Source organism: Nicotiana tabacum, chromosome 18 (assembly GCF_000715075.1).
Source record: "Nicotiana tabacum cultivar K326 chromosome 18, ASM71507v2, whole genome shotgun sequence".
Classification (NCBI taxonomy): domain Eukaryota; kingdom Viridiplantae; phylum Streptophyta; class Magnoliopsida; order Solanales; family Solanaceae; genus Nicotiana; species Nicotiana tabacum.
In genome coordinates this window covers 87,964,277-87,978,706 of record NC_134097.1, presented here as the reverse complement: position 1 = coordinate 87,978,706, position 14,430 = coordinate 87,964,277, and the positions used below count along the sequence as shown (strand labels likewise).

The 14,430-nt window shown below is 40.0% G+C and overlaps 1 non-coding gene across 1 annotated transcript; it reads left to right on the top strand.

The window, feature by feature from the left end:
• Nucleotides 1-13,780: 13,780 nt before the first annotated feature.
• On the top strand, nt 13,781-13,887 carry LOC142173147 (small nucleolar RNA R71). The gene has a single exon (XR_012702580.1). It is a non-coding gene; the product is annotated as a small nucleolar RNA R71 (small nucleolar RNA).
• The last annotated feature ends 543 nt before the right edge of the window (nt 13,888-14,430 follow it).

Genomic DNA, 14,430 nt, shown 5'->3' with positions numbered 1-14,430 from the left:
TATTTAAAAAGGGATTAGGTGGAATAAGTTCTTTTAGAGTGTTCCTACTTTCTCATGTGACGCATAAGTTTTTTTTTTTTTAATATTTCTTTTGTGGTGCATAAGTTAAAGTTAAATGAAAATCTTTGAGATGAGAAGAAACATAAGACTAAAAAAAGGATTAAATTGGGAGTGTCTGGCTGAGGGCCTACTGTAACAATCCAGTCGATCGTTTTAAGAATTAATACTCCGATCCCCTATTAACTACTTTTCCCGTATTTATTTCTGCTATTATGAGTTGCCGGGAGGATTCGTTTGGAGTTTCAGAGTGTTTTGGTATACTTAGTTCCTAAATGAGAGCTTAAGCTTTAGAATTTGGACTGTAGTCGGAACAGTATGAAGACGGCCTAGGAATGAAATTTCGTCGGTTCTTTTAGCTCTGTTGGGTGATTTCGGGCTTAGAGGCATGTTCGGATTGTGTTTTGGAGGTCTGTAGCTTAATTAGGCTTGAAATACCGAAAGTTGAAATTTGAAAGTTTCCGAATCGATAGTGGAATTTTGATATCGAGGTCGGAATCCGATTCTGAGAACTAGAGCAGCTCAGTAATGTTGAATGTGACGTGTGTGCAAAATTTTAGGTCATTCGGACGAGGTTTGGTAGACTTTTTATCGAAAGTAGAATTTGGAGGTTTTGGAACCCTTAGGCTTGAATCCGAGGGTGTTTTGATGATTCGAGGTTGTTTTAAGTGTTTCAAAGATTGGTACAAGTTTGAATAGTGGTATATGACTTGTTTGTACGTTTGGTTGAGGTCCCGGGGGCCTCGGAATGATTCCAGATTGTTGACGGGAAGTTGGGAGTTAGAGTGTGCAGCTGAAGTTGCTGAATTATTGTCATAACCGCACCTGCGGATTGGATACCGCAGAAGCTTGTAGTCAGCCGCAGATGTGGCCAGATGAGGGAAAGTCAAAAGTCGCAGGTGCGGGTGCTTTATCGCACCTGCGGGACCGCAGGAGCGGGTATATGGGCGCAAGTGCGGTCCCAGTGCATTAAGTGAAAACCGCATATGCGGTTGGTTAGACCGCAGAAGTGGCACCGCAAAAGCGGGAATAGGGCCGCAGGTGCAGAATCCCTGGGCCAGAACCTATATAATGTTTCCTTCGCGATTTTCAGCTTTATTTCACCATTTTCAAGTCGGATTGGGAGCTTTTTGCGAGATTTTGAAGAGGGAATTCAAGGGAACTTCGTGAAGGTAAGATTTTTGGAACCAAAATTCATTTCTATGGTGATATTCTACTGATTAGATAAGAAATTTATGAAATTAGTGGCTAAAATTGGGGATTTAGGGTTTGAAATTAGAGACTTTGATTTAGAGATTTGAGGGGTCGTTTGTGGTCGGATTTTGATATATTTGGTATGTACGAACTCGTAAGAGTGTAAGGATTCTAGTTTGGTAAATTTTATCCGATTCAGAGACATGGCTCGGGGGACTTTTTGGGCAATTTTCTTAATTTTGCGTGTTAGCTTCGAATTAATTAGTTGAATTAGTTACTTAAAGTTATATTTAAATTAAGCAATTACTTTGAATAGATTTGGTCCATTTGGAGTTGGGTACTCATGGAAAGAACGTAATTTCGAGTTGATTGAGCTGGTTCGAGGTAACTGGCTTGCATAACCTTGTGTGGGAGAACTCCCTTAGGATTTGGTATTTTGTTATATGAGTGTCGTGTGGGTATACGTGTTAATTGTTGAAAATCCCGTTTTCATTAAGCTACTACCTATGTTTTCTTGTAATTTAGCAAATACTTGTACTTGAAGCCTGTTTAGATTAGGAGAGCATGCCTACATGACTTAATTGTCTTACCTGCCTTAATTGCCTACTTGTACTCTGTGTAGCATGTTAGGGTAGAAATTCCTATCTAATTCTTAAATAGAACTGTATACTTTCTGAGATGGTTGTGTGTTTATTTTGGGACTACGGGATGATATCTCGGGAGATCCCCCTATTTGTTTACCTTGGGACTACGAATCGGTATTCCGGTAGATCCCTCTACACATTTATGATTGGGACTACGGGACAACACCCGGTAGAATTTCCGTACTGGATATTTACTTTGGGACTACAAATTGGTATTCCAGGAGTTTCCCTTGCACATTTATTATTTGGACTACGGGACGATATTCCGGGAGATCCTCTGTACATTTACGTTTGGGACTATGGGACGATATCCCGAGAGATCCCCTGTTGCTATTTTTGTGTACTGCGTTATGTTATTTTCTATGATTTTATTCATTATAGCCTGTTAGCATTTTAATTATATTGTTATATTTTATACTGTTTTACCTTGTTTTTCATCTATAATTAGTAGGGCCCTGACCTTCCTCATCACTACTCGATCGAGGTTAGGCTTGACACTTATTGAGTACCGTTGTGGTGTACTTATGCCCTTCCTACACATGTTTTTCGTGTGCAGATCTAGGTTCTTTGGCTCAGCCATACCATCAGTGAGGCGAGGCAATCTTCAGAGACTTCGAGGTATATCTACCGCATCCGCAGATCGAGGAGTGTCACGACCCGAATTTTTCACCCTCGGAAGTCGTGATGGTGCGTACTAGTAAAAGCTAGGCAAGCCAACCATTTGAATTATTTACCTTTTTTCCATTTTAGTCCTTTTAAAATTAATAACCAGCAATTGATAAACAACAGAAATCTAATAACCGGAAGACTGAAATGTAATAATTTAAGAAAGATGCCAATACTAATCCATACAAAATCTACCCAAGACTGGTGTCACAATTTCCACCGACTATCTAGGAATACTACAAATAAAAGTCTGAAAGGTTTATTACAACACTGTCTATGAAATATATAAAAGAAACAGACTAAAAGGATAGGAGAAGACGCCAAGGCCTGCAGTCGCCTGCAGGACTACCTCGGAATTTCCGACTGGACTGAAGGCAGCCACCCAAGCTAAGGCCCATATGCTGTTGCTCCGGGATCTGCGCACAGTGCAGAGTGTAGTATCAGCACAACCGACCCCATGTGCTGGTAAGTGCCTAGCGTAATCCCGACGAAGTAGTGACGAGGCTAGGACCAGACTACCAAATAAACCTGTGCAGTTAAATCTTATACAGCGGAAAAGAAGAATAGTAATGTACAGTTAAGAACGGGAGGGGAAACATGCTACGGGGAAACATTAAATGATAATAGAAAGACAGCATGTAAATACAAGGAACACCATAACTCAAGTATCAACAAGAATTAGAAATCAAACAAGTGCACGACATCACCCTTTGTACTTTTACTCTCGTCCTCACCATAAGAGTCAATATAAACCGCACGACATCACCTTTCGTGCTTTTACTCTCATCCTCACCATAAAGTCAATATAATCGGCACGGAATTGTACATCGTGCGGCATGGCATCACCCTTCGTACTTTTACACTCTTCCTCACAAAATCATAAGCACAAATAACAAGGGCAAGGAAATAAATGAAATCACAATAAAATCCCGGCAAGCGAACAATAATTCAACAACCAAATCCCGAAAAGGGAACAATATCAAAGGCATAAACATCCCAGCAAGGGAGATAGCATTAAACACAACAACATCCTGGCAAGGGAAACAATATAATAATCCTCTTTTCTTTTTCACATTTACCTCACAACTTACTTCACAACCTGAGCCGATGCTCTATAAGGTTCAATTGCCAATTATACTTCCATAATTCGTTATACCACTTGAGCCAATGCTCGTCAATATTCAATACCATATTACTTCCACAAACCTTACTCAACAATAGAAATCATTACAAAAGGCATGAACGATACAAACGGAATTATAATAATCATAATGAAAGACTCACGTGTATGTTTGACACCAACGTATAGATACTCGTCACCATGCCTATACGTCGTACTCAACAAATAACACGTAGCAAATAGGACACAACTCCTAATCCTTCAAGCTAAGGTTAGACCAAACACTTACCTCGATGCCACAAACACAATTAAAGTCTCAACTATCGCTTTACCTCTTGATTCCACCACTATTTTGCTCGTATCTAGTCACAAGTTACTAAACTATATTAATAAATGCTAAATGAATCAATTCCAATGCATGAAAATAGGAACCCGAGGTTCGAACCAAAACCGATTACCCATTCCCCCACGAACCTAAATATATAATTTGTTTTGAAATCGGACCTCAAATCGAGGTCCAATTCTCCAAAATTTGAAAAACCTAGGTTCTAACCAAAATACCCAATTTCCCCCATCAAAATCCTTGATTTTGAGTTGAAATCGTGAGAAAAGATGTTAAAGATTGATGAAACCAAGTTGGAAATGACTTACAATCGATTTGGAAGAGTACTTGTCTTTGAAAAATCGCCCAAGAGTGTTTTGGTTTTGAAAGGGTTTGAAAAATGAGAAAAATTCGTCTAAGTTATGATTTTGTAGGTTGCAGGTGTCGCAGTTGCGACCAGGGTTCGCAATTGCGAACCCCTCAGACTGCTAACTTCGCATTTGCGAACAGGATGCGAACCCTGAGGAATCCAGGCCTCTTCGCATTTGCGATAGTGCCTTCGCATTTGCAACAATTAATTTGCATTTGCGATCAATGTAGCCCAGGCCACTATTCGCATTTGCGACATACTGCTCGCATTTGAGAAGCTTGTAGGCCTGCAACACACCAGAAATTCCTAAGTCCAAATTTCACTCCGTGGCCTATCCAGAACTCACCCGAGCCCTCGGGGCTCCAAACCAAACATGCACACTAACCTAAAAACATCATACGGACTTTCTCGTGCAATCAAATCACCAAAATAACATTAACAACTATGAATTTAGCATCAAAATCAAAGAAAATCTCAAGAACTTTCAAAGTTTCAAATTTCACAACTAAGGTTCCGAATCACGTCATATGACCTCTGTTTCTTACCAAATTTTACAGGCTCGACTTAAACCACAATTAAGACCTGTACCAGGATCCGAAATCAAAATATGGGCCCAATACCATCAAATTCTAAACATATTCCATTTCCAACAACTCACATATATTTTAGAAAATAATTTTTTTTAAAAATTCATTTCTCGGGCTTGGGACCTCGAAATTCAATTCCGGTCATACGCCCAAGTCCCATATTTTCCTATGGACCCTCCGAAGCCATTAAATTATGGGTCCAGGTCCGTTTGCCCAAAATGTTGATCGAAGTCAACTTAAATTCATTTTAAAGGCAAATTGTTTTATCATTTTTTTACAGATTTTCACATAATGGCTTCCCGGCTACGCGCCCGGACTGTGCATGCAAATTGAGGTAATACAAAAAGAGATTTTTAAGGCCTTGAAACACAGAATTTATTTCTAAAACAAGTGATGACCTTTTGGGTCATCATAATGAGTCCCTCTCTATTTTCCCCTCTAGCATTAGCTCTCCTGTATTTTCTTTTGTTTAGACATTCTAGAGTTAGAACACTTGTAGTTATTCAACAGCTTGTGATTTCATGAGATTCTGATTTTGGGAGTTGTTTTAGTTTGAGAGTTTATATTGCATATGCTGAGCGGCATTTTAAACGTTTATTTATGTTTATTCCGCAGTTTTTGGCTAGTTTTATCTTTCATTTCCTTTTTTCGCGAATTGTTAGGCTTACCTAGTCATAGAGACTAGGTGTCGTCATGACAGTTCACAGATGGCGAACTCGGGTCGTGACACCTACGAAGATTACTGAAATACAGATCGATTTACCTAGATTATAGGAGTGTATGAGGTACATGCAGAATAAATTTGTTCTCTCTCTCTTAACACGATAGACACGTGCAACACACGTACATTAAAAACTAGTAGACTAAAACAAGGGAACCTTCATTCATTGTCTCAACTATGTATATTGCACTATGATTCGCCCTCTACGAGTCAATTAGACTAACTTTTGAATTAATTTAGACATGAGACAAAAATAACTGTATAACAATATAAATTTGGTTTAAATTTTTATACGTAATAACACATTTTTAGTAATAAGTTACCGAAGGATTAAATGTTTTACAATGAATAAATCAAGCAACATGCATAGGTATACATAGAGGGTTCAATCATGAGTAGGAGTGGCCAAATGGTTAAAACAAAATAGTTAACCACCCATATTATCCACTAATAAATGAGTTGGATAATGAGCTTTTTAAAAACAGGTTAAATATGGATAAGAACCATATTATCCATTTAGAAAATGGATAACCAACGGATAACTAATGGGTTTAACCTTTACATTTGTAAAACCTCAAATTGGGGGCTCCTTAAGTTTGGGAGGCTAGGAGTTTTCCCAAAACTGATCATATTCATGAAACCATGGATAATATGGTTACTCATATTATTCACCGGGTAATCCATTTTTTATCTGTATTAAATATGGATCGGTTCGATTAATTTATCCGATTTTTCATTACTCATTTTTGACTCGTCCCATATCCGACCCGACCCGACCGTCTGCCACCCCAGTCATGAGGAACATCCCACTATGGCTTCTCTTTTGACAGCTTAGGCAGTAACTCATACAATGAAAAGTCTCTTAATATAACATATAAAACTGTAGATTGTAAAAAGATTATTTACGGTCGAAATAGGGTTCGTCAATTGTATGACCAGTCGAGGATGAAACGTGACAGATTAGAGCTCGAGCCCGGGTTATATCGATCCAAGGCGCGAAGTTAAATCATTAAGCTCGTGACTCCAAGACCGAACAAGATCGAGGGAACTTTGTCGAGCCAAATAACGAAAGGCCAAAATGTCTGGGATCGGTTGGAGATCACGGCAAAAATCTTGGCATATATCAAGGAGAGCCCGATTAATTAGTAAACCATGAGATTAGTTACCTTTTATAGAATTGTATCAAGAGTAGGACTCTCCTACTATATAAAGGGATGTTTTATCATTTATAAAACATATTGTAATACGCAGCAAAAACAATAGTGTTATTTTTAGCTCTATCATCTTGTTATTCTGTTTTATCATCAGTTGAGGCATTTCTTGGTTCGAGGGGGATCAAACTCAAAGGCCAAGGCTGTTCAATTTTTGTGGTTTGCATTTATTTTCTTATCATTAATTTCAATATTAAATTGTTTTCTTAATTTGTATCAAGTTACATCATGTATCCTTAAAACTACGTATAAATTAAATTGTTATCCAATTTTGGGGTAAATAGTTTGGCGCCCACCGTAGGGCTAAGGATAATAGTAGTTACTTGGTACAAACGTTCATAACACACACTGTTTTACACTTGTTCTTTGGAGTATCTTTGATTAAAGAACCAAAATATTGAACTCTCAATCAGCACCCCTGCACATTGACAATGATTTCGGCCACCATAGCGAAAATGATAACATAGCACTAGGGAACAACGTACCTTCAGTTGATCTCGACACAGTCCCTGTTGTAGATCTAATCGATGTTAACTCACATGTAGCAATCAACGCAAATTTGGCCGTTGATCTCGAGGGTAGTGTCTGTAGGGATGTTCGATCAGCTGCTCAAAGCACACGTGGTGGCAAAGATGGAATAATCAACCTACGGGTGATCTTCAAAATGTTGCAGGCTCAACAGGCGGTGATAGCCCAGCTCCAGAACCATAATCGCCCGCCGAGTAGGATTGAGCCCGAGCCGTCCCAGAAAGTTGTTCACAGAGTTGAATCGGTCTAAAGGGAATCAAACGATAAAGAACCGGGGTCCAATCCTGCAGTCATGAAGATGCTCGAGGAACTACAAATCAAATTGAGTCGGGGGAAAAGAAGATTGAGGCAAATGACAAGAAGGTGGAAACTTACAACTCCAGGGTCGATCAAATCCTGGGAGCACCGCCGATATTGAAGGGCTTGGATTCCAAATAGTCCATGCAAAAACCTTTTCCCCCAAGCGTAGCTCACAAGCTGATACCTAAGAAGTTCTGCATACTCGGGATTCCTAAATACAATGGAGCAACCGATCCGAACAAGCATGTCACCTTTTACACATGTGCTATCAAAGGGAATGATCTAGAAGATGATGAGATCGAATTTGTCTTGCTAAAGAAATTCGGAGAGACCCTGTCAAAGGAAGCTATAATATGGTACCACAATTTACCACCTAATTCTATTGACTCTTTTGCTATGCTTGCAGATTCTTTCGTAAAGGCACATGTTAGGGCCATTAAGGTTGAGACCAGGAAATCAGAGCTTTTAAAGATAAGGCAGAAGGACAACGAAATGCTCAGAGAATTCGTGTCTCGATTCTAAATGGAACGGATGAACCTGCCATCGGTCATTGATAATTGGGCTATTCAAGCTTTCACCCAAGGACTCAATGTTGGAAGCCCGATGGCTTCATAGCAATTAAAGCAGAATCTAATAGAATACCCAGCTGTTACTTGGGCCGATGTGCATAATTGGTACCAATCGAAGATTAGAGTCGAAGATGGTCAACTTGGGGCTCCTTCCGGGTCTATTTATCCTATCAAACCTGTTGATAGAATCAAGAGGGATATTGATCGATAATCGAGATTGAACATAGATCGATACCAGCCATATAATGAAGATCATAAGAGCAGCGGATCTGGGCAAAATTCTGTATGAAATGAAAGGAGAAGTGATCAAGGTCAGAGCTTCAAGGGCTCATGAGCAAGAAAGGCTTCAACAGGCCTATCGGACCTAAAGAAGCACCACGATTATCAGAATACAAATTTAATGTTGATGCAACTGCCATCGTATCGTCTATTGGACACATCAAAGATACCAAATGGTATCTGGTCACGCCCAAATTATGCCTTATAAAAAGGACATGCGAACGTTGCAAATATAATCTGAGTATTTCGCCCAGAGTCGAACCCACAAGGAATTAACCTACCAATTACTCTTATCAGACTTACTAATCTACGTAATCAACTTTCCAAACGTTTTGAATAACAATTGAGGATATTTTTACTACTATGATGAGCTACAATTATGTAAGTAAAGACTAACTATGATTAAGTTGCAAACAATTAAGAGAAGGATCTAAGGTAGTGATTTCCCCTATTGATGGAATCCCTTCCGGTTATGCTTCACATAGATTCACCTAATCGTCTCTATCAATCATGAGCTCTCTTAGTACTGTAAATCTCTCCCGAGTAATCCCGACAATTTACTAGACGCACTCTCCCGAGTTACGCTAGCTGGCTTTGTTTATTACAGCTCACTTTAGATTGCACTTAAGGCTTCGTTATCCCTAATCCCGCCTTTAAACCTGCAGTTATAGATCTCTCTTATACTTTGGGAGTGATGTTGTTCAACAACTACCTAAATATGCACTCTCTCCGGAGTTATGCACACTAAATAGGCACAGCTAATTGAGGATCCTATCAATTAACTACAACAGGAACATAGTTGAACAAATAGAGATTAAACCAGGAAAACTATATTAACATAACAAGAAGTTCATCCTTCAATAGGTTCCATCAAAACCCTAGACTAAATATTTAGCTACTCATAATCGTGTTCATAATTTCCCAAATAAATTGCATAATTAAATTACAAAGCAAAGATGAAGGAATGAAGAATTTGATGCCAATCTCCTCCGGAAATTGCTCCAAACGTTTTCTCCCTTCCGCAATAGCCTCCCTAGGTCTAAGATATGTCAAAAGTCTTCAAAATGACATTTTTACATGTATTTACACCAAGTAGGGTCGGGCCGAGACGAAAAAACCCTTTTTTGCGCGAACTAGGACTGGCTCTATAGAATTTGCACAGCTGCGCCGCAGGCTGCGCCGCACCATACAGCGCGGTAGTGCATTTTATCTGCAGCCTCATATTTTTGATTCAAGCTCAACTTTACACTGCTACGCCGCGCCTTGCGGCGCCCCATGCGGCGCAGCAGTGCAATTTTCTCAGAGTGAACTTTTTTCGTCCTCTTTTAACATCCAGACTTGGTACACGACCTCCAAACACAATCCCGGCTTAATGCGTTGGTCTTTTACTCAGACTTCAAAGCTCCAAATTGATCAATTTATCTCCAAATTAACTTTTGAGCTCCGGATCGCTTCCTGCAAGGCATAAAACACGTACTAAGTGTAATTCACTATCATTTGAGCTCAAACGCACATAAAAATGCAATCATTGGAATGTAATACCATGGCTAAAACACGAGTTTCTAGCCTAACATCAACACCCCACACTTAGACAATTGCTCGTCCTCGAGCATTTGAACTACACTGCACCTAGGGACAACCGTTCATCAAACAACCTCCCTGATACACCATGCCAAGAATAATTAAAGTGGACTGAGCACCTTATTATAACATCCTACCCTCAAGCTTCGACTCAAAAGTTCCATGCATTAATCACTCGCCCACTTACTATCACATAGAGGTCAATGACATTACCTTTCCTTCATGAATCAAGTGCCCTCACACAACAAAAGAGAGTAGTCCCACACAATAAAATTCAAGAATATTTAGGAACTCAAGATAGAAAGAATTTACTCACTCTCAGAAATAACATTCATATGCCACAAAAGATGCACCATAGGCTTGTCCGTAGTGTACTACTCTACTAATTGAGCTCATTCAGTCTAAGATCAAGTAGGACTTTAATTGGTTGTAATGTAGGCTGCGGGACGGGTAGGATACATTTAGATATAAGAGTGACTACACCTCCCTAAGCACTTTAATACATATACTTTAACCTTCAAACCCCACTTATGTCAATCAAAACTCCACCTTCACATCAATCTAGATTAACTCCCTACATCTTTAAGCATAATTACGTCCGGAGCCACCACTATCAAAGAATATATATATATATATATCATTTTTTTCTTCTTTTTCTTTTCTTTCTTTTTCAATTCAAGTGGCTCTTACTTTTTTTTTTCAACACAATGCACCTTTCTCCTTATTTCATTAGTTCCACTCAAAAGCCCAACCAACCACCCCACATTTTAACTTTTACAAAGTTCATAACAATTCAAGTGCTCATGAGAGGTGAAAAGGTTCAAAATATGGTCAATTAAAATAATTGGGTAAGGCTTGTGATGTGGTTTCCAAAGAAACAGGATTATAGGCTCAAAGGGGTTAACTACGATACATCACAATTAGGCGGGTAAAATATGTATATATGGCTCAACAAAGAAATACCTATATCACTTCCAAGACTAAACAAAACTACTATTTCGCTTTGCAAACACACAGGTCAAGTTCTAGGCATCAAATGCAACGCACAGAATAACACAAAACCTTACACACATATGGCACATAACTCACTTAGGATTCGACTAATCAAGACACTCTTAGTCAAAGCAGTTAAGCACAATTTTAATCATACGTTTTAAGGCACTTATTTAAGAGACAAGAATTGAGGCTAGGTGTCACAACTAACGCCCCTACCACTCTCAAAGCATATGCAATCAAGGGAAATTGATCCTTCAACTTAGCTTCCTAACTAAAGATTCTTAATTCCTAAAAAATAAAAAATAAAATTTAACTACACCCGGTTCAAGCAAAACCTTTGGAATAGAACCGCGGCACAAAGAAAAACCAAAGGGGAATTGTTACACTACCTAAAAGAAAAAGAAAAAAAACTAAAATAAAAGACATATTTTTGGATTTTTACATATATGAATTTTTTTTTCTTCTTTTCTTTTCGACTCATTTCCCTCAAGAGTTCAGTCGACGATATCCATCGTCGGGAATTGTCGAACTACATACTTAATTACTAACTATTACAGGCCCGATCGAATTCAGAATTATAGTTTACAGACCAATTGTCCATGAAAGAAAGAAATAAACAAAGGAAAGTACAAATACAATCAAATATGAGCACCCCACCCCACATTTAAGAGATTGCATTGTCCCCAATGCAAAGCAGTAAAATCAAGAGTGAAAAGGGGACTCCCTGAGGCCCAAGGCCTAATCATCAGTACCCTCGAAGGTGCGCAAATACTCCTCATCATTTGAGGGAATGGAGTTCACATCTTCATAGGGTGGCAGCTGTCCTCCTCTCGCCAACCCCAACCACTACTAAGTGATAGCATAAAGGGGGTGATCTTGCTGCAACTCTTCCAAGTCAGCCTCCCCACGATCAGCCCGAAGGCGCAAGTCAGAAAACAGTATCTGTAGAGTCTCCTCAACGTGGACCATCCTCTGGTCCGAGTTAACAGCCGCAGTAGGGGGGTCGATCACCGCCGTAACATCAAAGGGCCTAATAGGGTAAAATACTGGAATTGTCCTGTTATAGTGGTACTCCTCCTCCACAAGGTGTGCACGCAACAATCGAGTGATCATACTCGGATAATGTAGACGGCGAGCACCAAGTGGTCTCACTTTAGCCATATTCTCAAGCATGATCTTACCAAGGTCAAACTACATCTGAGTCAACAAGGCATAAATCAAACACACCATCAGTCGGGGTACATCAGTGTCACTTCCAGTCGGCATGATCTTGCTATTAATCAACCGCAATAGAACCCTGGCTGGTCGCTGGAAAGTTGCCTTCTTCATATCTTTGTGGAATTCATTGGCATCTCATGTCCATGCGGTAGAAGAGTCAAACTTTTGGGACATCAAGTCCTTCATCATTTTTGCATACCCAGGCATCTCCTTTAAAGCTTCGATCAATGGTATGTTTACCTGGATTTGTTTCAGCATTTCGAAGAACTTCTTGTATTGCTCCTCCTTTTGGTACTTAGCCAGCCTCTGAGGGAAAGGTTCAGGAGGTCTCTTCTTCCCAATCAATTGGGATTGATCCTTATCAGCTGCTACATCAACTCCTGGTTCCTGGACTGTCTCAGCTTCTTTCTCGGTCTCATTCTGAATGCTATTTTCTTCCTGGGTAGGCTGGACTGTCACCTCTATCAGTTTCGTTGATTCATCCAGCTCAATGGGAACTGGTATGAGTGTCTCAGCCTGTCTAGTTCCTCGATCCCTCTCTTGCTCTACATCTAGATCTTTGCCATTACGTAGACTTACCGCCATCAGCTGCTTTGGGCCTTGATCTTTTGGATTTATCTGGGTGTCTGCAGGTAGTCCCATAAGGATGATTGTTCAGAGGCATAGAAATTTGGGCCACCTGTACTTCAATATTCTTGATTGCTGCATCATGTGCATCCACTCTCTCATTAATCTTTGCATTGACCCAATAACCTGCTGCATCATTGCCTCAAGTCTAGCAAATCCATCTTCCTGTCTTCCACCATGCTGCTGCTGAGGAGGATGATAGCCCTGATGCTAATTTTGATTATTATATCCCCGTGGCCTTGGATAAGGTGCCATATTGTTAGGGGGTCTCATACCTCCCATGTTTCCATTGTTGAACTGTGGCTGGACTGGCCTGTACTGCTGATTTTGCTGGCCCCAATTCTGACCACCCTGTCTCTAGCCTCCATAATTAGACACATAGTTCATGTCTTCAGGGTAGTGATGATGATCATGTTCTGCATTTCACTGGTTACCAATTGGCTGACTAATGCAAGATGCGCACAAGCCCCCATTGGTAGTATCTACAATGTGTACCTGCTGCTTCTACCTTGACTCTTCCACCTTTTTGGTGAGTATACTCATCTGTGTCAATAAGGTGGCCATATTTTCAGCCATAGAGTTGGATGGATCTAAGGGTACTGAGTGAACCACTAGAGTGGTAGGTGCATTCCTGGTTGTCCATCCCAAATTTTGTGCCATCTTGTCAAGCAGACTCTGGCCTTCTCTCCACGTTTTGCTCAAAAATGCTCCACCAGCTGAAGCATCAACAATGTTCTTCACGCTATCTGACAATCCCATGTAAAACCGCTGTCCCAACATCAGATATGGAATACCATAGTGCAGGCATATAACCAGCATCCCTTTGAAGCGCTCCCATGTTTCATGCAGTGTCTCTATTGGTTTATGTTTAAAACTCAAAATTTCATCAATTTGTTGAGCAGTTTTGTTGGGTGGGTGGAACTTGTTATGGAATTGTTTGACTAACTCATCCCAAGTTGTTATAGAATTTACAGGAAGTGAGTTTAGCCAAGTATGGGCAGCTCCTGTCACTGAGAATGGAAACAATAACAGCTTGATTGCTTCAGGAGTTACGTTGGGCTGCCTTTGGGTTTTGCAGATAGACAGGAAATTTTTCAAGTGCTGCTAAGGATCTTCGACTTGTGACCCCAGAAATTGTCCCTTGTTCTGCAACAAGTGCAACATGTTATTCGTGATTTAGAATGACTCAGCCTGTATCTGCGGGACTACAATCACTGTGGATAGATTCTCAGTTGTGGGTTGTGCCCAGTCATAGAGAGCAGCCTCTAGCACTATTGGTACCGCTGGGTTTTCCTCGTGATCTCCCATGACTGTTTCAAATTGTGCAGTTGTTGGTTGTTGTTTGTTTTTCCGGTTGGCCCGATTCAAGGCCTTGAAAACTTTCTCGGGATCAGATAATGCTTCAAATACTTCACCAAATCTCGATGAGTTTCTAGGCAT